The 24644-nt window shown below is 37.8% G+C and overlaps 1 protein-coding gene across 5 annotated transcripts in view; it reads left to right on the forward strand.

Annotated features, from left to right (window-relative positions):
- LTBP1 (latent transforming growth factor beta binding protein 1) overlaps nt 1–24644 on the forward strand; it is a 196637-nt gene that overhangs the window by 16280 nt on the left and 155713 nt on the right. The window lies entirely within an intron of this gene.

Genomic DNA, 24644 nt, shown 5'->3' on the forward strand with positions numbered 1-24644 from the left:
TAAAAATAAGTGTGTATGGCTCTACTACAGTTGATACTTCTGCTTGCTTGTGTTTGAGGTTCATAATTCTATCTGCCTGTCACAGGTAGCAAAGAAACACGCCTCAAAGAATTTTATTTCTCTGACTCTTCAATAGCTTGTGACTTAGACTTTGTGTTATTTTCATTAGTTTAGATACTTCAAGTGGGTCTGAAATTTCTCTAACTATACTTTTTTTTTATTAATGTGTCTGACCTTAACTTGTTTCAGGGATGAAATAGGGGGAGGGAGGTGCACAGGAAAGTGGCAGTCAAAGTGAATGTGGGCAGTTCTAGGGGTCTGCAGCAACTACTGTCCATCAAGTTCTCCAGGTGAAGTCAGTAACAAAAAGTGTTCATGCCCTGTAACAGGTGTTGCTTTTCTGTAGCTGTAAGCAGGGTGCAGCCCATCTCACTTGTAGCCTCCAGAGCAAGATTATCAGGACTGAGAAATAAACTGTTTTCCTGTGCCCAAAACTATAAAAATGAACCTGAAAAGGGTGGTGTGTGATTATAGAGGTCTGCATCTGAGTAGTTATATGCTCCTGACAACAAGGTACATCCTGCCACACCTCTCCAAAGCTGCATGTGAGAATAGAGATCACTGGGCGCTGCCAGTGATGTTTATTGTCTGGTAACCTCTTTATCAGGTTCTTTCCTCTTAAACCTTTCCAGTTCCTTTTACTGTTGTCCTAGCTCATCTAACTGTGGAGCCACAAGCAAAACTGGGTTCGTACATGTCTTCTGTAATAGGAAGAGGGACTTATCTCTTGGAGTTCTAAACTCTAAGCTCTCTTGGAGTTCTAAACTCTAGCTAGTATGTTCTTTGAGAAAGGTGTAAGGTGAGGCAGGGTGGGCTTTAGGAACGAATACATCTACAGTCTTGAAGGACAGAAAAATTGCTACCCAATTTTAGTATTTTATAGTATTCTAAACCCAGTTTCATTCCTATAAGTGAAGCAAAAGTTATTGAAGGGGAAATTAACAGTAAAATCAGTAGGCTTTTTTTTGCTCCTTCCCATCCAGACCAGTGGGACTGCTAATCCTCAGGACCTGGCTTCTCTGCTTAGCCCCATAAAGTGGGAAATAAAAAGCAGGAAATAAGTACAAAGAGGCCAGACAATTCCTGTCTTATCACTACTGATTCCTATAGAGTGTACTGTGTGTCTTTTTCTTTCTCCCTCCCTCCACACACAAGCATTCTCAATGAATTCTTCCTGTTGTGATAAAGGCTAGTTGTCCAAATTGGGTAATAAAATACAGTTCAAAAAAAAAGAAAAGAGGGAAAGAAAAAAAAGAAAAAGAATGCAGGTTTTTTTGCCTGAAAAAAAAAAAATCTTTCTTCTTCCAAGCACTCTGAAACTGTCCTTAGAAGGCTTGTGGCTGCCTCTAGAGAAGACTTATTTTCCATTATTCCTGGAAAGGCAGAGTTGAGGGATAAAGGATTCCTTTTGTATGAAAAGAGAAGATGATCAACTGATATTCTTCTATGCTACTACATAACATGCCAGGTTATGATGCTCAAGTGTTTCTAGAGCGTACATACAGCATGCCATGCTTCACCAAAATATCTGTTCCTGCTTCCATGAAACAACATCACAGATGTAGAGAAGGCAACTTCAGACTAACATAAACTGTCATCTGTTATCTATCCAAAGTGCCTCTGTGCTTCCATAAGCAGTGTTAAACCCAGGTGGGCTTTGTTGTTCATGTGACCTTTCTCCACCTATGGATTTTCTTCTACATGTAAAGAGACCTTTTTACAGAAATGGGACTATTAGTCTTTGCGATCACATGAAGGTAAGTCTATTTCATCCAGCTTAGTAATAGAGTGGGAAAATGGAAAACTGTGTTTTTGGAGTCATGAGAAAGCCAGCCTACAACCTTGGCAGGAAACAGACATAGGAGCTGTATATGAAATGGGCTGTTGCACAAACCAAAGCAGTTGTACAAATTGCAGCAGCAGAAGGCCAATGTTTAGTTACAAGTATTGAAATGAGTGCTAGCTGCAGTTGTTGAGTAGATTATTAGAACAGTTTACAGGGCTGAAAGATCCTTCTGAGGTCAGGTCTCTACCCCTGGTGCAGAGCAAACAGGCTAGTTCCTGCTTCAGTTCCTCTGAAAGTTTTGAGCTCTAGTATGTTGTGTGAGGCTGCGCAGGTATTTTTTTGAATGGTTTTTTTCTGTTCCCACTCCTAGAAATGCAGGGAAAGGTTGTGGCAGGACTGGAATCATGCATTGTCCGTGCAGTTGCTATGCTGATCTAGACACTGCTGCTATGTAGAGCTGTCAAGGACTGGTGAGAGTCAAGGCAGAACCCAACCTGGAACACCAAAATAAACTCCTAGAGGAGGCTTGTCTCTACAGTGCTTCTGTTTTGCTATCCTCTTGTCATTTTTTTGTTTTGTATATGAATGCAACTTCTCCAACTTCAGTTATCAAGATGTGTTCTTACATGTTTTCTTGAGATCATGGTGGCAGTGATACTTAGGGAATTAGGGAATTAATTTATTTCTTCCCAGATACCGTTTTTTAAAGAATATGGTGCTGAACAGAAGGAAGCCTGGAGAGAGTTTGATTTCCTGGAATATTGTGGATTTATCACACAGGCAGTTAGGACTTGCAAAGTCACTCATAGCCCTGGGCTGAAGATGGATACTATCAGGTACAAGGACTCATGTCTGAAGAATGTTAGCAGAAGATGTAGATAGCTGTAATTGAAAACAAGTGGCGTTTCAGAAACAAAAATCTACTGCTTATTTGAACCTGTTGGGAATTCTGATCTCAGTACCAGACATGCTTTGTGGTCCTGAATTCCTGTGATAGCTCTCCAGTAACTCTGGGTGTCCCTTTCACATCTCATTCTCTCATTTGTTGGCAACAGTATAGCTCCAACAGCTTGATTTTCTGAATTTACCAGCTGTGGGAACAGAAAATATTTATTTTTTTTTTAAAGGGAACTTTCTAGTACAATTTTGGAGATGGTCACTGAGAGTACATCACCAACCAGCTGGAGCTCAATGCTACAGTGAAGTGTCACAGCATTGCTCCTTCAGCCTCTTTTGGAAGCAGTTGTTGATGAAATTTCAGTTTGGTTTTGTGTTGGGCAAAGCAGAGCTCATCAAAGGAGAGGTGGATGTACGGACTTAAGGTGACAGATTAGACTTTGCTGCTGTGTCTGATGCCCCTAGAAATGTTTCCTAAGAGGTCCCCTCCAAACCTGTCCGATGCTATTACAGGCGGGTGTGTCCTGCTAATTTTAGTGAACCTGTCAACCTGTGTCTTAAAACTTTTTTTTCCTACTTTTTAAGGATGTAGTATTTTGTCCAGTATTTCCCCAGTTTTTACTAATTGGCATGAGTGAATTCAGACAGAAAAAATTAAAAAGACTGAGAGAAGGACTGGGCATGCTGTTGTGACCCTACTGAAATCAGCAATGAAAAACAGTTATAACTGAAAATGGAATGTATTATTTTTATAATCGATAATTGTAATTTATATATTTACATATATATGTAAAATAATCTGTAAAAGTTATTGACTTTGTGTGGTTTAGACTCTTGGCTGAGGTTTACTGCAAAATATTAGAGACTGCTTTTTTAAAATTTCCTGTTTTGCATACTAGTTCTTTTTTGTTTGACTATATGTAATTTAGTTTTTAAAACTTGCGGTTCTGAGATTGGTTTATGTGATGGCTGACCAGGTAATGGTCTAAAAAAAGGCTAAAGAAATGTTTTTTAAAGCTTAATAGTGAGTGTGAGAGTGAATATTTCTGGAGGACATCCGTTTTCATCACCATTATGATAGATTTTTGTACTAAAGATCTACAAAGCAAGTGAAATATCACTACTCTTTAGTTTGTAGAACTCTGCACCTGAACTTAACTGTGAGGTCTGTTTTAAAAATACTTTATGGAAACTCTTGACCTGATATTAAACTTCTGTCCAAAATGACCTTGACTTTTTTTTTTTAGGGAAACATGTTTTTAAAAGGAAAGCAAGGACTTTGGGGTAGTGTTGGTGTTAGAAGCATAGAAGAACTTAGGTTGGAAGTAGAGGCAATATGGTCCAACTCTCCACTTAAAGTAGGATTGCCTATAAGAAGTTGCTCAGGGCTTTGTGCAGTTGAGCTTTGAACATTTTCAAGGCTGCAAGGCTGGAGAACTCGCAGTATCTCTGGGCTTCTGTTGCAGTGTTTGACCACCCTCAGGGGAAAAAAAATTCTCGTAGTTGAAATTTCCATTGTTGCACATTGTTACCCTTTGTCTTTCCACTGTTAAGTCTCTGAGAAGTCTGAACCAGTCTTCTGGCTCAGGTCTCTCCAGTCTCAAGAGGCAGTGGTAGACTGCAATATCATTGCCTTGAGCTGCCTTTTCTTTTGTTCAGAAGAGCTGAACAAACTCTTCTCCTTCAATCTCTCCTCATATGCTACATGCTTTAGTCCCTGACTGTCTTGGTGGCCCTCTGCTGGGCTTGCTCCATTGTGCCAGTATCTTTCATGATTTGGGGAGACCATAACTGGACACAGTACTTGATGCAGTGTCACAAGTGCTGGATAGAGGGAATGATCATTCCCTTGACTTGCTTGGCTATGGCTGTTGTTAATGCAGCCCTATATATGACTGCCATTCTTCATGTCGGAGTGTGCTGGTCACTCATGTTGAGCTTGTCCACTGGGACACCCAGATCACTTTGTCAGGGGCTGATTCCCAGTTGTTTCAGCAGCAAATATGCACTGTTGTGTGGAGTTGCTGTATCAGATAAAGGACTTTGTGTTTGCCTTTGAACTTTGTGAGCTCATTTCTCCAGCTTGTCAAAATCCCTCAGGCCCTCAGTATAACAGCCGCTCTTCCAAACCTGAAGTCTGTATAATTGCTGAGACCGCATTTCCCCCCTTCTCTAGATCATTAATAAAGTTGTTGAACCATATTGGTCCCAGTATCTATCTCTAAGGAAAACAATTAGTTACCCAGTTAACCTCCTGTGAGTTGGCTTTTGTATCACTGAATACTACCTATTCAGCCAGGCAGTTTTTGCACCCACTTTGTAGCCAGTTATCCATATTTCACCAATTTTTATATAAGGAGACAACTGTGTCAAAGACCTTGCTAAAGTCCAGGTTAAAAAGATTAATCATGCTCATTTCACGCACTGAGCTTGTCATCTCATAGAAATCAAGCAAAACCCAAGTAAACAAAACAAAAAAAACTTTAATCCAAGCTGAAACTAGAAAGTCTGTGATGACTTCTTAACTTCTGAAAGTTGTAGTTCAGTTGTTTTCATTCTTTGTTGGTGATACTCTTTTCCTTCGAAGCCAGGAACTTGTGTGATAACACTGCCTTCTTCAGGAGGAGACACCATCTCTTTTCTTGGGCTACACAGGGGAACTGGAGCTGTAAGCAACTGAACTGTAATTCCAGTGATGGTATCTTGGAAAATTAGTGGGTTTGATTCTAAGCAAAATATTCTGTATTAACATTTTTGATGATTTTTCCTGTTCTTGGTGCAACTTGGGGTATAATCTGTGTTCTTAGGCACATGTGTGTATCTGTGCTCAGGGCTGATACACCTAAGTGTGTACTTGAGGATACTGAGTGTATAGAGGGGTTTGAACAGATCCTTGGGTGAGCTATGACTATGCTGTTAAGATATGACCACAGACCCATGTCTGCAAGTCATGGTCTACTAGGTTCTATCATCCTAGAGCCCAGTGCCACGGCTGTTTGATTTATTCAAAGAAAGGGCCATTTAAATCCTGTAAGCTTGTCTCAGCACAATGCAACATTGAGTTGTAACTGCTTCTCTTAATTCCATTGGTCAGAGGTGGGTTTTTTCCAGCAGTTCCTGAGCCCCTACTGGTTTGTCAGAGGTGGAAGACTGGTTGTCTGTCTGCAGTGTTAAGCTGAAGACTGCAGCTCTTCAGTATAAGCTTGTAACGTGTAGTGGACTTGTGGTGTACATGTTATGGGTTCACTAATGCAAGGTGGTTCCAGGGAGAATCGAGAAAGTTAATTTTCAATTGTGGGCTATTTGGGGTGGATTCTGAGGAGCCCTTGCACAATGCTTTTAACAAGAGGCCTGCTGCAAGGAACTGTAGTGTATCCTATTATCTCTTAGGTTATTGATTTCTTTCTAATTGACTTGAAAAATGTTGATGCAGGTCAGTTCTCCATATTGTCCTGTAACACACGTTCTTTTGAGAATGCCAATGTAACATTCCTTCCCACAATCCTGGCAAATTGAACACACTTCACAAGATAAACCTGACTTTTTCATTAACTTGTCAAGTTATTTTTCTTTTGAGTGTTACTGGAATATGTTCATGCTAATGTATGTCAATAACAGCAAAATAGAGACATAATGATTTAGGCGTACTCCATGTATATAGAAATTGCTGCGTTTGTTTTCGAGGCACTAATTTCAGGAAATTACTTCTAAAACTATACTGGTGCTTTCAGCTTAGTTGAGAAGAAGACTGTAAGCGACCATTCCAAACCATAGTGTTTTAAAAATATTTTTTTCTACCTTAAAAAAATGTGTGTCTGGCCATTCAGTGTTTTCATGGGCATATGTAGGGAGGTCTAATGAGTAGTTCTAAATGTTCAAATGTTCTTTGTTACTGTGTTGCAAGCTGGTATGTTCTTTTCCAGTGTGGCTTTCCCAGTTTTTGTTTTTTTTTTTAAATTGTACTACTATTGAAACTTTTCCCATTTATCATCCAGCACTTATTTTAGGAGATGATGGGAAACAATCATAAGAACTTCTTCCAGTGGCTTGCAGGGGACTGAAGGAACACAGTTTTTCATGGATAGCATGACTGGGTTTTCAGTTTTAGGAAGGAGTATCTGTATGTTAAAATTTGGTTTGATATAATGACATTATCAGGTGGCACAAAGTCTTTCTAGGCATTTAGACATTTGCTTTTAAAAAGGTTGCTTTATTAGAAAATGTTTGTGATACCACACAGCTATGTAATGATTTTATACGTGACTGAGACTTTTTTCCCAAACAGGTAAAAGTAACCCACACAGGTTAACATTTGTTCCTCTAAGCGAACTACTGTGCAACAGTAGCAATTGAAGGATGTGGCTGAAATAAAATCAACATTGGTAGTAGCCATGTCCCTTGGAGGTTGTATGGTCAATAAGCTACTAGGAATTGTTTTTATTTTCATTCCTCACTCTTTAGAGCTCTGGCAATAGATTTCAGTAGGTTGATTTGGAAAACTAACATCTAATGTCAAAATACATCTGTACCGAAGGAAGAAAAGCAAAGTGAGAATAGTTTATTACTGATTTCAGGTATAGAAATATGATTTAACGTTATTCTGTCTTTAGAAAAATGTAGGTGGTTTTGTGTAGTGTTGTAATGATCAAATGATCACTGACCCAGGCATATTTTCCCCTCTGTTTTACCTATATTAAGCTTGGAGAAAAAGCTTACTACGTTTGTAGAAGTGTCTGCCTTTGGTCTTTGTATCAGAAATCTTGTTTAATATTTGATCTTCAGTCCTTTAAAATAAAATTAGCTGCAACTCTTAGCTGAGTTTGTATGTCTTGAGTATTAATATGAACTTTGGTATTTTCTTAACACTTCCAGCCTATACTAAGAATTCATTCTTAACAGCCTTATTACATAGATAACTGAGACAGAAAGAACCCCTCTTCAGGGGTTTTACTTGAATCTTATCATTTTGATAGTGTAGCAGATAACTGGATGGTTCAAGAATCTTCATTTGGAGAATTATGTGTGCTGGTCTTAGACAAAGGCAGATGTATTTTCAGGGTTGAGCCTGTCTGATTAATCACAAATGCCTCATTGATTTCTCATCTATGAATGGCCTGTTCTGCTCATGATTTAGGAACCTCAACAGACATATACGTCTTCTCTAGTAAACTTGTTTTCTTCAGTGCTAGAGTCTGAATACTTCACTGTGAAGTAGACTTTTTCCTACTGCGAAGCGATTTCCACTTTACCTAAGTTCCATAAAGATTATATATGACATGTGTCCTAGTACATTGATAAATTCTTCCCAGGAATCCAAAACTTTTGTTTTGTACAATGTGTAATCAGTTGCTAATCTAACCACTACCAAGGATGTTTATTACTCATGTCGTCTTATGTTGAGTTTTGGGTGTTACTGTTTACCACTGTCTGGTGAGTGACAGATACATTTTTTTATTTTTTTATGAGTGGATTTAAGACATGAGTGTAAATGGTGAAGAACACTGGGCAGCTGGAGAAAGCAGGATCTTCTCCTGATGTTATCGTTCAAATACTGGTTAAGACTTTGTAACCAGCCAGCAGTCTGTTAGAGGGACTCTGCAGTAAATCCTTGTTGATTTTCCTCTTATATCCTTGTTGATTTTCCTCTTTAGCAAATTTTCCCTGAATTATCTCAGTGCCTTAGAGAGAAGTGTTGGAGGACCAGAAGGTGGACTGTTAGCTAATTTGAAGTGTCTAGCAGAGATAGTGTTGTAAGTGAAGGCAGGTCTGCTAGTGTGCTTAGAAGTTATGTAGGCAATTGAATCATGACTGCTTGACTTGGAGTTAAGCAACTTCCTACAGTAAGCAAGGGTCCTACCCTTACTCAGAAAGGACTCTATATGTGGTATGTTAGGAAGAGAAATGCTTCCAGACTAATAGCTTACTGAAACATTGTAATTATTGAAGAGAATTTTTCAGTGCTTGAAAACAAAAGGCATCGTTTCTGCTGTTGAGACATGGAATTTCCAGGGCAAAGGAAGTATTTGCAATAAACCAGTCTTCATTACAGCTCTGTTTTATTACTAATGCAATCTATAGCTTTAAAAATATCTCTTCCAGATATGTGTACAGGAAAAAAAAATCTTTTCTGATAGGCTTTATCTGTTGTAATAATTCTTTTAATTTAAAGTACTCTCTATACAGAAAACTTATCATGTAGCTGAGGTCATATTAAAGCCTATAGCACCATTGGAGGATATTAAATGGAAATCTTCATCAGTTCAGATGCTATGATAAATGATGTTTCATGCTTATCAGGGATTTTATAAGCAGTTTAAAATTGGTTTAAACGAAAAGACTGCTTTTGGATATTCCATGCATAGGCTTTGTGTTTTCTGTTTTATTAAAAAGACAATTGACGATGCAATCCTGTATGTTCTCAGTCAGAGAAATGAGTTTCAAAGGCAAGATAGCCTGTTAAAAAGGAGATAGACAATACTAGTATATATTATGTCATTGGGCAGTAGGTGGCAAGCTTTGCTTTTCCTTCTGCTTAGGGTTTATTTTCATATTGCAGAATGCCAGAATTTTGAAAAGGGTGGTTTTATTCACTGGAATATGTCATTTATTGGCAGCACATTTTTTTGAACCGACTATTTTGTTCATTGTGTATAATTGTCTTTCTATTGAATGCTGAAGTGAAGCCCCTCTTCTCCAAATAACAGATGGACACAAATCGATACGTGAGCTCTGTTGTATTCTCTTATGGCTTCGGTAGGCACATTACTAATACACAAATTAAAAACAAATGAGTTGCAGTCACAGTCCCAAATTATTTGGGTTCCTCCTGTTCAGCTTCTATTGTGGAGCACGGTACAGCAGCAGGGAAGAGGGCACAACACTTTTAACACAACATTTTCCCAAAATGGGACTTGCACTTCTAGCTCTGTAACTATAAACTGAAAAAGAAAAATAACATTTTGCCTTTCTCCTGATGTGTCATGTCCCATCCTGTGTCCTGGTCTGTCTGTTCCTGCTGTCCCCCCCATTCCCTCCATGAATTGCTAGTTTGGTATAACTCTTTTCACAAACCCAACCTGCTCTGCTAATGTGCAGGGTCAGGTATGGAGACAGTAAAGCAGCAGCAAATTGCCTAGCTGAAACTAAGGGTGCGTAGAGAGGGCAATGCTTGAGTGCTTGTCCTTAGGTACTTTCTGTTGTGGGTGACTGCTAATTTCCCTTCTCTGCTCAGACTTCTTGCCTAAAGCAAATCATCTGACAGCTGATGAATTAGCAGCCAGCTCTATGTCTGTACCAAAGATACAGGCGGCATAGCACCTCTCCTCCTGTGCAGTTTCTCTCAGCTGTTGTCCAGTTTAGACATCCTCAGATATTCTTCAGAACACATTTTTACCTGTTAGCCAAGTTAATTCTTTGCTAAGTTTCCTCATAGTGAGCGAGTTAGAGTTCTTCTTTCTTGGCTAGTAAAGTTTAAAAAAAGTTTGTACTTTTTTTAAAATTTAAGTAAAGTAAAATTTAAAAATTTAAAAGTTAAGTAAAGTAAAATTTAAAATTACACTTCTCTCTTGTACTCTGTCCTTCACTGCAATTTACAGTAATTGTTCTGAGGAAGATCAGCTGTCTTGGATCTTCTTGATCCCAAACTTAAAAAATAATAATATAGATAGCTATTTAATTATGTCATCCTCTAAATTCTAAAACAGTAAGTAACACTTTTTTTTTTTTTCTTACTAAGGCAGGACATTCTGCATGTTATGTATGGCTGCATATGAATTCACATTTTCTCTGCTGAGGCTTTGTGTCCTCACTATTCCTAATGAAGGTCAGAATTGGTTTGGGACTAGTAATGTGGTTCTGAGCTGTCAGTTGAGGGCATGGTTAACTTAGTTGCTGCAGCAGTACTAGGCATACATGAAGGATCTTTGGCATTAACTATTGGTAAGTTCAGACCAGTGTTTTGAGGTTCTGATACTGTAGCTATTCTCACTTCTGTAGTCTTTGGCAGTGCTATTGATATGTGTGCTAGAACAAAAACTGGTTCAAAGGTAGTTACTCATCTCTTTTTGCTGCCAGGCACTGAGTCAGCCCTCAAGAACACCTCCATTCATCATTCTAGGGGAATGTAGTCATCGAGCTGCAGGAGCTGAAGTCACTGTTTAGTTGAAATGACTGATCTCCTTCAGGACTGGGTTTATTTGTGTTGGCAAAGAACACGGAGATGATTTTTTTGATGACAATGGTGTCAGCCCTAGTTCTGGTGTCCTTTTTGAACAGTCCTGGTGCATACTTCAGTGCTAGTCCATAAGATAAAAGATAATTTGTAGTTACCTCTGTTGGATTGAGTATTCTTGCTATTAATCGGGTTGTAACAGACCTGGGTCTAAAGACCATGGCCTTACTTAAGTGCAGTGTAAAAGGTAGAAAAACATGTATCCGTTGTAAAATAGGCTAGTCATTTGATAGATCCTGTTGGTCACAAAGTTAGGAAAACAGGGCAGATTGTTACAGCAAACCTGCCTTCAGGGAAGGCTTTGGTGTTTTGGTGGACGAAGTCCAGTCCGTTACAACTTGTTTGTAAGACCTTTTGGATGGGAACATTTGTGATTTTTACCACACCTGTTTTGGCTGAAATCTTTGGAGAGCTGCAATTGTCCAGTTTGCTTATGTTGAGAGTTCAGCAGAGACTTCTTTTGATGGGCTGGAGCTAGATAGCATCTGGCCATGTCAAGTACTGTGCACATGCAGTGAACTCTCAGCAGTACATTGACTTCTGTTCACCAGAAAAGCAGAGGTATCTTGGAAGGAATTCTGAAAATAAAAATATCACCCTTGCACCACCATGCAAGACATTCATGAGATTTGGCTGCAGCGTCCTGTACTTGGATTATTGATGTTTCTGAGATTTTGCAGCCTACGTTTTGCATAAACATCTGGTTTTATCCATATTTGAGCTATCATCTAGTGAAGTGAAGTTCTCATAAACAGGTATTACAGGATGTTGTGTTTTTATTAGTGTTTTTGAAAGGAAAAGGATTCTCAGAAATCTGAGAATAGAGTAGAATCTGGTTTTGATATAGAGATTTGAATTATAGGCAACCAACTGGGATCTGAAGTCATCCAGAGCTTATTCCAGGCAGGAGGAAGCTAATCTGTGTGATGGCAACAGCCAATTGCCTTATGGCTTTATGTAGGTCTCTAACAGCACTTGCCTGAGTGAAGCTTTGGTGCAAGAAAAGGGTGGTCAGTGTTGGCGTAGTATCATAAATTGTTGCCTGGCTATACTGTTGTACAATTTCCTCTACTAATTACATCTTTAGCGAGATGGAAGGATCAACCAAATGTGTGTAGGAGAGTCCTTCAGCCCCTCCCCTATCATTCAGCCATGACTCAGCTATGTTAGGAAGCCAACACAGACAACCTTCATTACAGTGAGAGATAAAAGAGCTTGTTTAAGATTCCGATTGGCCTCCTTCCCCACCAATGGTAAGCTAAATTAAACCCCATCTAATTTTTTATTTTTTTTTTCTTTTTCTGGATGAAAGTTGCTGTATTCTTCTCTATTAGGTTCTGTTGTGCCTGGAGTACTACATAGTAGACAATTAGAATTTTGCTTTACTTTTAGAAGTTTTGGATGAGGATTGTCTGGTCTAATGACCTTTTGGTGTTGACTGACTGTTCTGTCACCTTCTCTGTCCTTCAATTTGAAACAGATCCTGAGAATCCCTTAAATAGAAATGCACAGGAACCTTTCTAAGCTCCTTCATGATGAACACATATGGGAAGAATTAATTGAGACTTTCTTCTCTGGCCTTTTCTGTGTTCCTCTAATACACTGCTTAATTCAGTTTAAAGACTTTTGGGATGGTTTTTCAGCTCATCAACTTTTTTCCAACTAGCTTTCATTTTATTTTCATACTCCTGTTTTGAAACTGTGAACTGCTATAGTGAATCTTTGACTTTTGTTCCCCCCCTTGAGGATATTAACCCTAAGTGAGTTTTCTCACTCTAGCGGCATCTCTTCAGTGGTAACATTTGAATTGGATCCTGTATGCAGGTTAGACCAAACCAAGATTTTATTCTTTTCTTCTCCATTCCTGGTGAGCTGATTCATGAAGATGTTAATCACATCTGAAAATTTTCTTTTACTGTTGTGCTGCTGTTTGGGGGGTAACTGAAATTTCATATCACTTGTTTCCTGTCTTTGTAGCTTCAGTGATATGGCAGCTGTCACCATCTTTGGACTACTTTACTAGCTACCTAATGCTGTATTATTTCCTCTACTTTGCATTGAAATTATAGTTCATGGAGTGCTCTGTTAGTGATCAGTATGGTTAATTTGCTGATCTAATTTGAGAGGCTACTCTTTGAGAAGTAGCATCACTCTTCCACCAGCTGGTCTGTTTCATATCCAGGATATTCCATGGATTTTTCCCAATCCTCCCACTAGTTTTCCTTTCCCAGGGCAGGAGTGATTCCTTGTTAATAAGTCTGTATAAAGCTGGTCATTTTTTCTCCATTCTATTTCTTGAACTTGTAATATTTCATGTAGAAGTACAGGAACTTCCAATTTGGTTGCTGCCTCTGTTAAAAAGCATATAGTTTGCTCTCACTGTTACCTGTTTAAGTGTTACCAACTTGTGCTTTGTTCTTTACTTGAGCACGCTGACTTCACTAAAAGTGTGACTGCATCGGTCGGAGCTGTATGCTTTCTTTCCCAATCTTCAATTTAAAAAATCTCTTGTGATATTTGTAAGTTCCATCAACCTAATTCCATTAAGCTTTAAATGGAGTTGTGTCTTCCATAGAGCTTTCTCTGTTCCAGTTTCTGACAACTCTGAAGTTGCCTATGTTTATACCATTATCTGAGCCACGCACTGAAACTGTCAACCTTGTTTGTGCAAACTGTTAGCAAAAAGCATCAAGCCTTAGAGCATGAAACAAATGCACTGTCATTTGGCACTAACACACAGAAGCACAGAATTTGGGTTGGAATGGACCTTTAAGGACCACCTAGTTCCAACCCCCCTGCCATGGGCATGGACACCTTCCACTAGACGAGGTTGCTCAAAGTTCCATCCAGCCTGGCCTTGAACTCTTTCAAGATGGGGCATCCACGACTTCTTTGGGCAACCTGTTCCAGTGTCTCACCACCCTCGTAAAATTTTCTTTCTTATGTCCCTCTTTCAGTTCAAAAGCATTGTGCCTTGTCCTTTCAATAGCTAAGGTTATGATAACACAGAAAAAGTAAATGCCTGTATGTAATTTCAAAATATTTTTATAATACAATGAATGTGAAGTTCTTAAGAATTAGTCTAATTAAAGTTGTGGTACAAGAAACAGTCAACCAAGACATAAACTTAGAGGCTTTAGGCAGTACTGCCATCTTTACATCGGCTTCATAGTTAGAACATTTACAATCTTAATACATTCACCTTTTTTTTGCGAAAGTCTCACTGTGATTCCATACCTCCCCAGGATGCTGCTCAGCTACTTTCTGAATCACACTCCCAGATCACCTTGAAACAAAGTTAATGCTTTAGTAGTCATCTTCAGTGATCACCACCTCTAGACAGCAATATCCAAGTCTAGAATCTCTTTAGTTTAATTACTTTTTAAAGTATGTTTAGAATGTGACAATTTTTGGAAGCACGGTTAGACTTACTTGCCTTTGTATGGGTTTTACACTGGAAGAGCTCTTTCCTTAGACTATTTTACATTTTATAGTCTGTATATGCTGCTGAAGAAGATAGCAAGCAGGTGTTGTAAACCCTGTACAATTGATGACTACTCTGATCTTAATTACTACTTTGAGTATTCTGTTCTGGTTTCTGCATGGTGGACAGGATGGTTATAGAACTGATGCCACTGTCAAATTAATAATTACAGTGAAGCAGAAATAAACGTATACATTTATTTACTGGAGTGAAAGCTCTGGTGTCTCTCTCACTTCCTGCAGTAGAACCTTGAAGCTCTAAAGTAGAGGACAACTGCTGGTCACAACAGTCCCAGCTGTGCCTTCTTGCTGCTCTGAACAGCTTTTGTTGTTATTATATAATGCCTGTTTGGGAATTCCAGCTGTTGCACATATGCAGATCCTTAACAAGAAGCCAACTGCCGCTCATCCCCCCTCTTGCTATTCCAGCAGCTTTTCAATGCAGAGTATGTTTTGCATCCTGAAGTATTTTCCTTCTATTGTACCCTGGAGGGCTGTATGTACATGTGTATATATATATATATATATTTTATGGACTGTTTAGAAATCCAGTGAATTCCTGAATTGGAATGTCTTTTGTTGTGCCTCTGGAAGTGAGATAAGAAAGACATGTAACCCACAACCGTATGCTTAGAACATTTCTACTGGGATTTCAGGTGATGGAGACTGAAGAGAATGAAGTTGGAAAAGGAGGTGTATAGATTCAGTAAAAAAAATTTTTTTTTTTTTTTCATTTTTCCTCTCTTTTCCTCCCATTCATTGTAAATTCTGCTGTTATTGAAAGAACAGAGGGGAAGTGCTAATTCTGTGTGCAGTGCTCCTGGTAAGGAGATCTTTGGGGGTGATTCTAGAGTAGTCAGTTTCAGTCCTTTCTGTAATAGCTAGTCTGTTTGGAGGGATGGCATTTCACCCCTTCTTCACAATCCTGTTGGAGAAGGGAGACACACTCTTCCTAGCTTCCTATTTCTATAACTGGGATGCCTTTTTTTGAGGGGTACCAGGTTTTACTTCTGGCTGCTTGGCTGCTGAAGGTCCTAAAGGAAGAGGACATAGGCCCTTTTTTCGTAGTCTTCCTGCCATTTTGCCTTCAGGCACTTAACGCATCTTTGGAGAACTGTTTTGTGTGGACATTGGCATTTCTTTTTGAGTGCTGTGCTATGCTATTGGTGCTCTTAACTCCACCTGCATGTGGAGTCCTTTAGTCAAGTGAGAGGAAAGTACTGGACTCACTGTTACGAATGTAGCTTTTTCTGAAATGCTTGCATGCTTTATGGCAAGGTTCCTTTTGGAGATGTCCTAGAGGTTAATCTTCAGCCTGCTGGATTCTCTGGTGGAATATGGAATGAAACAGCTTAACTATGTAAAGTACTTGTTACAGAGGCAATATAGTGTTTAACTTTGCCCAAGAGTAAGATCTAGCAAGGCCTGGTAAGGACAGACAGAGACCTGGAGTGTCTTTAACTTACGCACCATCTAGGTTGCTCTGTACAGGGTAGCAGGATGTTGTCATGTTGTCACGTAACATGAACTGGAGCTGCTTTTTCTACATGATGCATAGTTTATTCATACCAGGATGAGATGTTATAGCTGCTGTCTGCTTGAATGATATTTACTTGTGTTGTCATTGTTGAAAATGAAACAAATTATTTATAAGAAATTACCTGTGGGAGGTCTGGTGACAAATTTTCACCTTGGGGAGTTTGTTCTTTTGGAGCTCCTCTTCTTCCATTCCTACTTCATGCAGTGTGTATTTGGCCTGTGTGATCCTTGCACTGTAATTTCTGCTGTGCTGTGTATCTTTGATGCGTTTCACATGGCAAGATTGGAGTCCTGGTTTAGGTAGCTAAGGCTTACAGTCTATTACTAGTAATAATATTATGAAAAAGATAAATGTAATATCTGCTGTTTGTTTGCATTTCAACACTACCTATTTGTCTTTTAAAAAAGTTTGAAAGAGCAGCCACTGTTATTGTACTTTTTTGTAAGTGATTTCAAGTAGCTTTTTCTGAGAACAGCCATTTGAAAGTTATTCATAGTAAAGCAAGGTTGTTCTAGGAAATGATAAAGCTTACAATTGTTTAAAAAGTAGCTATGGAAACTAGCAGATGATTCTCAATTTAAAATGAACATTCTTTGCTTTCCTTGGCTGTGCTCCCTTCTTGAAAATGTCATGCTTCCTGGGCACTCTACATTTTCAATTAATTTAGATTTCTTTAAATGGGCAAAATATTTATCCTCATTAACATATTTCAGTGTTTTATAAAGCTGCCATTTGCTTGGCTGTGTGTGTTTGGGTTTTTTTTGTTTGTGTGGGGTTTTTTTTGTTTGTGTTTTTTTAAGCTATATGATCATGAATAGAATATTTTTTGTCTTCCAAGCTGGAAATGTTAAAATTCATTCCTTTTCCAAGTTTGGCAAAATAAAGTTTCCTCCTTGAAACAAGTCCAAGCGTGCCAAGTTTCAGCTTTTAGTCTTTTAAGCCAAAAGATTCTTTTCAGTATTTGTTACAAAACATGTCCTGAATGCTACAAGAGTTGGGTGGCTGGGCCTAGAGGTACAGAGTTTAGTAGGCATAACTTTCAGTTTGTTTAGATTATACTGCAGACAATGCATCTCTAACACAAAAGGTTACACACTACCATTTTACTTAGATCATGGCATTTAAAAAAATAGTTGAGTAGTCTTTATTTTGTCTTTAAAGAGAAATGGGAGCAGGGAGATTCCTCCAGTCTAAAAGAATGAAACCAGAGAGGCAATAAAAGCTGGTGGTTGCCACGCATTTCTTTCTATTCAATCTGTGGTGGCTGTACTGTTGTAGATAGAAAATGCTGTGGGAAGGCTTGTTTAATGTTCTCTCTCTACAAGTACAGTTCAAAGTCAAAGTTTCTTTTTGATGCTGAGAGGGGTAGATTATAAGCTCTTTGCATAACAGTTGTCAAGTTGCTTGACATATTGAACTTGGTATAGCTTTAAAAAGTTTCTCTCTTGATAATATTAGTGAAGTTTTAAAAAAACCAATGACTCCTATCGGAAGTAGTTGCTATTCTGATTCAACACCCCACTGGTGCACAGCATATAATGCTGCTATAGTAATTGAAAATAGTATGAAACCTTTCTTCACCATATAGAAAACAGTATGCATTCATTCTTAAAATCTTTAGCTTCTTAGCATGATAGTGCTAGGTAAAAAAATCTTATTTTTAGAGACTTTTAGAATGCTTGACACAGGCTTTCAGAACTACTTTTTCAGCTGAGCCATTAAACCCATGCTATGAGGAGCCATAACTGGTTTTGATTCTGGTTATATAACTTGGGTAAAAAATTAGTTTTAGTTCAGTTAAACTACAAATTACAGTGATTGTCTTATGAAAATACTACGTTTCAATTGTCAAACTTGTTATAGAGAATTGAAGAAGCAATACATGCCTCTATTATAAAATTCAAGTGTCAGCTCTTGGGCTTTTCTGTTCCTTCCTGCTTCTCTTACTCCCATCCTTCCAATGTTACTGGGGAAAAACAAAAAAAACCCAACCCTATCCTGTATAGTTTAAATGAGTTGTGATTTTTGTGCACTATATTTTTTGTAATTGTTTTCTGAATTGACCTAGAATTTAGTAAAATGAAATTATTGCAGCCTGCATGCAGATCTGTGTTTGTCAACTTCATACAAAAAGTTTTGGTGTTCATAGGAGTGATCAGTAGATGGGAAAAATCGCTATGGGTGGAAGTGCAGGCCAAATTTTACCCTTTAGTATGTTGTTTTAAAATACTGTTCTTTTAATCATTATACATTATTTCACAATTAATATTAAAGCACTTGGAACTGTGAAACTGTGGAGCCTTATACAGTGCCAGGAACCATAGCATCTCATGCAGTAAAGCTACAGAACAGAGAATGCAAAAAATCTAAAGGTACTTTTAAAGTCAAAATATTGTCAACATCTAGCTGATCAATTTTAATTTTAGTAGGAAATAGCTACGTGCCCTGTACTTCTGAAACTGGGTATTTTTTCAGGTGCTTGTAGGTTCTTCAGTTCTGTCAAGGAAGATACTTGAGAGATTTCTTGGCCAAGCGTTCAGTGTGTTTGTGCTGCTTCAATGGTTAACGCTGAACTGGAAAAAAGCTGCTTTTTAAGAAAAAGTATACACAGGAACTATTATTATTTTTAGTGTAACTAGATTGTTTTAATTGTGAAAACAGGCCTTCTACTATAGCAATTTCTATCTCCATGCAGGTATAAATCTGTTTATGAGAAAAAAGCCCCGTATACGCTAAGAAGCAGAGGCTGTAAGGATTATAAAAGGCCTGCCAGTCATTTCTGCTTGTTACCATCCCAGGCCCAATAACATAGGCATATGGCGGCTCCTGTGTGGGGACTTTTTTCTTTTTTTTTTTTTTTATTTTGTTTCTTTTTTCTAAAACTTTCAACCTTGTGTCTCATTCCCCACACCCAGTTTGTTCAGTTGTGAAGTTAATATTGGCAGCAGAAGATCATCATCTAATAGTATCAGTACAGTCATCTATCATTGTTCTGACTGGGGGGCAAACCAGCTCTGCGGGTAGGATGCTTGTGGTATTTCTCCATTGCTGATTGTTGCAGAAAGGGAGTGTTACACTAATCTAACTTTATATATCTCCCCTGGAAGGCAAGCTGCAGATTTATAAAGCACCTACAGATCATTCAGCCATTTCCCACAGAAGAACAGGAACTGATTCCAAGATGGCAGGCTGTTTGGCCAGCAAGTGCCAAGGAGAGATTGCAAGGCTTCTGTATCTTTTGGTTAGCTGGAAGGGCAGAACCAGGGCCTTCATCACTCAAACCTGTTTTCTGTGGGTGTGCATAGTGGAGCTTACAGTGTTTGCTCGTGTTGTACATGATCAGGTGTACTTATGAACCTGGATCCAACAGGAGAGGATAAAGGCATTTGAACAAGGTAAGCCCCAAGCAGCGTTCAAAGAACTGGAGATAAGCACTGACTGCTCCATCTTTCATTCTTTGTTCAAAAGCAGTGTGTTTAGCCCAGGGGTTCCAAACAGCTATGCCTTTTCATTATTAAATGGTGTGTAAGGGTAGGTACCTATGGTATTTGTTCCTGAAGTTTCTAAAAATAGCATGGAGCAGTGAGTCCTGCCAAAGGACTCAGAGTGTCGAGAAATACTAGGCAATTACAGGAATGTTTTAAGTGCTGGAAACAGGAAGAATGTGCTCAGCATCATCATGATTCAAGGTAGTGAAGTGACCTGGAAATGTGTAATGTTGTGTTTCACAGTAGTATCCACAGCTTTCTGAAATCCTTGTTACTTTACTGAGGTAGAAGTGGATTTGCTTCATGTAGAACTAAGGACTGCAGAGTTTCTACAGGCTGTTTGGATGTGGGGCTAAATACAAGCCTCAATAAGGTCTGTTTGGCAGGAATGATGGTTTCCAAAAGTTCAGTGGAACAAATTCTGCTGGACTGCTGAGTATGTGTAATTCATAAACCAGCTGGTACCACAGAATAGGTTGTTTTCAAAATACAGGCTTTTATCAGTGGTCCTGAGATGGTACTTAAGTTATTTTGCTTATATTCCTGCCATGACAAATTATCTCAGTAGCTTTTGTTTGCAAGATGTATATGGTTTAATATCTGCATAAGGTTGTTTGATCTCTTTTGTGATTCAAGATGTCTTAGCCTATGCAAATACTGCAAACAATCAGTTTTGTCTTGGTTTTGGCAGTAAGTTGTCACTGTCAGTCATCTGATTTGAAAATACAAATTTTGATTTTGTTTATAATTAAGATACCCCTTTTAGTAAGGGAATGATTTTGCCCTTATTTTTCTTTACAGTTCCAAATATAACTACATTAAGGATGGCTTTTTCAGTTGTGCATATTTTTTTAAAAATTGAAATCTTGTATTAATGTTAAAAAATTCTTTATTAGAACTTATCCCTGTAGAGGGAAATGCTGTATGTAGATTTTTGGGTTTTATTAAGTTAAAAAACCTAGATATATCAGATGCTAGTTAAAATGATACCATAAACTGATGAGCTTGTGGAACTGAATTGCACATCTGAATTGTTTCATTGTGAAAGGTGCATAAGCATTTGCTTTTTTGTTTTATTCCTCCCAACCCCCAGGAAGTAAAAAGCATAAGTATTATACCATGAAAACTTTTTTTACGAACAAAAATGGAAAAAAAAATAGGTACTACTTGGAATTTTAAAATTAATTTTTATATTTGTAGGTTACTGTGGTGCGTTAGCAACTTTAACAAACTCAAATTATATGTATATGTATTGATGGTATTCTTTAATTAGATGTGTTTTATTTTTTTAATTGATTGTGTGCGTAGTTTAAATAGCATGTTATTTCTAGACGCACAGTCTGCTTTTTCTGGTTTGCTGAGCAGTCACTGGGTGTTTTAAGATAATTTAAATTAGTTTAATATATTTAGGAGTTCAAGCATGTGTTTCTTTGAAGTCATTAATGAGGAAAGAAAAAGAACTCTAGCAGACATTTCAATAATGAAGCATGCAAATCAAAAGAATGTGAGGAGAAGCTTCTAAATTGAGCCCTAAGGATGTAATTTCAAACACCTTATAACCTGTCCTTTTTATAGTTCAGACTTGTTGGAATGACAGTATTCAGCTTACATTTAAAAGAAATCTCTTATGCAACAGGGAGAAAAATAAGTATTAAAAATGTGGTTTGCTGTTATGCCTGTGTATAACACAAACCTGTAAGTCACAAACTTCAGCAACTTAGAATGTGTGTGTAATATATTGTACCAAAACCTGTGAACCAAAATTAAGCATTGGGACAGTATCAGAAAGAAGGCATGTACAGCAACTGCATTTTCTTAAAATTCACTCTGAGAAGTACTTCTTATAAAAAAACCTTGTAGTTCTAGGGAAAGCAAAAATTTACATGTAGAGAAAGAAGGAAAGTGAATTTTTGAGGAGAAACTGGAGACATCCTTAAAAACCAGAGGAATGCCTCACAGACTTCAGATTTACCAAGTGCAAATAGGAAAACAAGCTATTCCTAGACCTCTGGAATGCAGTCTGGGCTTTTGGTCACAGTATTTTTATTTTTTTCAAAGTAGGCAAAGTGGTTTGGAATAGGAGATCCAAGTTCTTCCAGACATTGTTGGTTCAGCCGTATGTCAGAAATTCTTCATAGCTGCTTTCTTGAATTGAACTGTAGTTGGACTTACTTTTATAATAAGGAATTAGATCACTTTCACATACTTTATCCCTGTGTTGATCGTGGGCTGAAGTCAGGGATACGGCGTTCTTTAAGTTTGTTTGCACTTTGATGCCTTCCAGGGTGACAAATGCGGGTTTCAGAAAGTAGAGTTAGGAACCAAGAGGAATCTCTACTTTGGCATTTGAAGGCAGGGGAAAGGTTCTGCACATAGCATCTGTGGGTTTTAAGTCCAAAGGTGCAAAGCTGTGTTTGACAAGTAACAAAGTCCTAGGATGAAATCATGGCAAGCAATGAAATAAATGAGCGTTCTGCTGTTGACTTCAGTGGAATCAGGATTTTATGCTACTGTCTGGGGAAACAGATTGTATTAAAAGCAGTTTAACTGTTTCAGTATTCTTTTGCATATGTACTGTGAGCATTGTACAATCTAAAATGCTTTGCAGCATCTTATTAGATCGTGATGTAGGTCATTGTTTTACAGATACAGGAGTGGAGAGGAGAAAAAATTTGTGCCTATTCTAACCTTTTTATGCTAACTTCTCTGTCTCTGGAGTAAATTGTATTGGTCAATATAGCAAGATCAGTAGTAAAACTCAGATTTCCAACAGTTTAGCTTTCATCATTGATCACAGTACACTAGATAACCTTACCTTCTACCTAATTATTTTGGAAATAACAACAGTGCATCATTATAATATTAATTATAATTATAGCATTCGTTGGGCTCATTAGCAGTGGAAGAGTGACTCACTATTCAATTGGAATCCATGTTCACCTTTAGCCCTGTAATTTTTGCTGAAAATCAGGAACCTTTTCAGACAAAAATATTAGTGTCTTCATATTGTCTCTGTTTACTTTTTGAAAGATTATTTTAACGTGCAGTTTTGAAGCAAGCGATCTTTTTCTAGTGGGATTAAGTTAAGCAAGTGAGAGAGCCTGTTTTTAAATCTAGATTCTGCGTGGTGTTTTTTAATTTACTTGCTGTATGAAATGTTGTGATCTATATATATGCCAAGAGTTAGTATTGATGTAATACTTCCTTTAATGTCTGAAGTTAAAAGGTATATATTATACTTCTGATTCTGGGACACTAAGCCGGTAGAGATACTTCTAAGAGTGCTGCTCCTGTTAAGCCTTAAAGCAATTATTCATGTCAGTAAATTTGGCTATATCTGGTCTCCATTATTAAACAAGCTGATAAGTTGATAAATAGTGTTTTGGTGGAGTTTTAATGATTTTTTTTTTTTTTTTTGTGGTATCTTTAATAGAAGTAAAAATAAAGCATGTTGATTTTTGTTAGTCTGTTGTCAAGGTTCTTTGTCAAGGTTCTTTCTGCAGAGGAATTTCCCAGGTCATGACAGTGAACAAATGCTTTATTAGTTCCGTTAGCTTTAGTCTGTTCTTTAGCTCTGCTGAAATGACCTCTTCACATCAGGCATCTTGTACTGACAGAAACAGGATTAGAGCTACCTTCTATTTATCTTTTTAAGACATCATACCATGTAGGCACAAGCACACAATTTCCCTGGAGGTTATTTATCTGAAAATCTGTTATGTTGAAAACATAGTTATGCTGCATCGTATGTATGCAATTTTAATGAACAAAAAGTTACATGCGTAAATTTCAAGAAACATCTAAAATTCACTAAACTTTTGGAATTGCTGTCTTCTGATCCTGCATGAATTTACTACCTTAATTACTTAGAAAATATTTTGTGTGTGATGTTAACAATCAAAGTATTTGTAGATGTGTGTCACGAGGCTTTGGAAGCTTCTGACCCCCAAAGTTAGACTCCTGCTAAGTGCAACTGCTTGCTGTTAGCTTCCCTTTCCCTGGTTCTGCCCACAAGTGGAAACATCTTATTTTTGTGATGACTTGAAAAAAGGATAATCTTTATTACTCAATTTTGTGGTATGAAAACAATAGATCATATGAGTTGTTTTAGTTCAGCTATAAAAGTAGTTGTACATTTGAAAGTTTAGATGTTAAATGTTCTTGGTCTAATACAAATAATATTTGTACCTCCAAAACTCTTCACCACTTACCTTTTCACCATCAGGGGTACAGCACAACATGTACTTCTGGGGTTTTTTTGGTCTTGCATTACTTCCAGACTTCCCAGATGTGTCAGGGAGCACGTTGTTGCATCACTTGAATTTAGGTGGCCACTATGGAGAAGAACTTGGATAAACTTTGTGCGTGGTGTTATTTCCCTGTCTCTTCATCATGAGGATTGCTAAATACTGTGCTGTAATTTAGTAAGAGCAGTCCCTGGTGTGTTTCAGGGAGTATATCCTCTACCCAGTGCAGTCTGAGAGAGCTTCTTGCTGCTGATTTAGTATATCAAAAAGAGCTTCTGCTGAGAAACACACATACTGGAGCTGGAGTCTGGATTTAATCTTGACATTTTCTAGGCTTAGCTGTCCTAAAACACTGTGCATTTTATGCTTCTTGTCAAGTAAATTTAGAAAGCTCGCAGTGAGTATGGTTAAGATTCTTACTGTACAATAACTCCTCATTCAAACACATGAAGACATAGTTTATTCTTGTATAATGACAACATGGCACTTTTTGTGTATAGTACTTGGGCAAAGTCAATATACTACATCTGCTGGTTGTTGCATAAATATGAAATCAGTGTGTATTACAGAGGGATAAAGTGCTCTACTTGCACACTTGTTGTCTCTTATGAGTAGAAAATTAAGGTTTATTTATACTGTTTGTTATGCAGGAAACTGATATCCTTAAGCACAGGTATTTCTGATTTTTTCTGTGATCTCGTAATTGAACTTGAGGCGTGCTTGTCATCCATTTACATTGGCATCCTTGGAAGCAGTTATGAGCTATCATATCTTGTGATAGTTCTTCCCATAAACTGATTATGCAGTATTTGGAAAAAGTATTTCCATTTCAGTCTAGAATTTATTGCATTTCATTTTGAATTAAGGGCTATTTTGTATCTTTGTCATACATTCCCTGAAGAATTTTCTCTGG

The sequence above is a fragment of the Falco punctatus genome (assembly GCF_963210335.1).
Source record: "Falco punctatus genome assembly, chromosome: 12".
NCBI classification, from domain to species: Eukaryota; Metazoa; Chordata; class Aves; order Falconiformes; family Falconidae; genus Falco; species Falco punctatus.